The sequence below is a fragment of the Herpailurus yagouaroundi genome, unplaced genomic scaffold, assembly GCF_014898765.1.
Source record: "Herpailurus yagouaroundi ecotype Mexico unplaced genomic scaffold, PumYag 163, whole genome shotgun sequence".
NCBI classification, from domain to species: Eukaryota; Metazoa; Chordata; class Mammalia; order Carnivora; family Felidae; genus Herpailurus; species Herpailurus yagouaroundi.
In genome coordinates this window covers 35,254,479-35,255,794 of record NW_024412404.1, presented here as the reverse complement: position 1 = coordinate 35,255,794, position 1,316 = coordinate 35,254,479, and positions in this window count along the sequence as shown.

The window sequence follows — 1,316 nt, the reverse complement described above, 5'->3', positions numbered from 1 at the left end:
TAAGTATATGTCAGATGGTGATAAATACAATGGAGAAAGATAAAATAGGGAAGGTAAGAGGGCAGTCTAGAGAGAAGGTTCTAGATTTCTTAACATTTATTCATTTTTGAGAGACGGAGGGTGAGCGGGAGAGGGACAGAATCAGAAGTAGGCTCCAGGCTCTGAGCTGTCAGCACAGAGCTGATGATGTGGGGCTCGAACCCACTGATCATGACGGGAGCCAAAGTCAAAGGCTTAACTGACTGAGCCACCCAGGCGCCCCTGGAGAGAGGGTTTGAAATTGAGTGCACTCAGCAATGGCCTGTATGATGACATCTGAACAAAGAGAAGGCCATGGATGGCTGGAGAAGAGAATTCTAGACAGAGGCCCTGCTGTGAGGCCCTGAGGCAGGAGCAGGGCCAGTGTGGGGTAGGGTTGGGGGGACAGTAGGAGGATATGAGGTCAGACAGGGAGTTGGGTTATTCTGTGGGTGGCCTGATAAGCGTTTGGACTTCAGCCTTACTTGGAGTGCAGACCCAGCGGACAGCGGGGAACCTGGTCTGGTCTGGCGTGGAGAATGCACTGAAAGGCCAGGGTGGCAGGGAGCCCAGTTACAAGGCAGGTAGCAGGCTGGGAACTCAAGTTTTTGTCCTCAACTTAGGGCTCTCTCCACGCGCTAAGCCCTTGGCCCACCCCGGACTTGACGTCTGAAATGAAGGTCAGAACCTACGGCGAACTCGAACTCTGAACTCCCGTCTGGAGGAAAGGTTTCTAGGAAAGTTGTGAAGTCCAGTCACAACATCGTGCGATGGTCTCATTAGCATTAGGAAAGTTCCAGTGTGAGCTTCTGCAGCACGGGGAGCCCGGGCGGGGTTACGGTTACATCACTGACCAGCGATGTGGCCTCGGGCGAGCCTTCTAACTTCAGGCCGGCTCACTTAGTTCATCTGTAAAATGGGGTTAAACGCCCTGACTGCCCCAGCGCATCCCATGAGATCATTCGAAAGCACCTTTTAAACATCGTTAGCATTCACGAGAAGCAAACGTGAAAATGCAGTGGACCTCTGAGGGCTGAGTTAGCACAGCACTTCCAAACTCATTTTCGAAAGCGCCGAGCCCGGCTTTGTCTCCGGCGCGGTGTGTGTGTGTCGGAACCTGCTTGGCTCGCACCTAGCACCCCCCGCGGGGCTGGGTGCGGGGGCGGCCTGCGGTGGGGTGGGGGGGGGGGGGGGTAGACGCTGCTGGGGCGGGGCTGCGGAGAACCCGGACCCCCCGACTCGCCTCGGGGCTCCCCGGACGGGCGCGCTGGGCGGGGAGAGGCCGCGGGCCGGGCGGG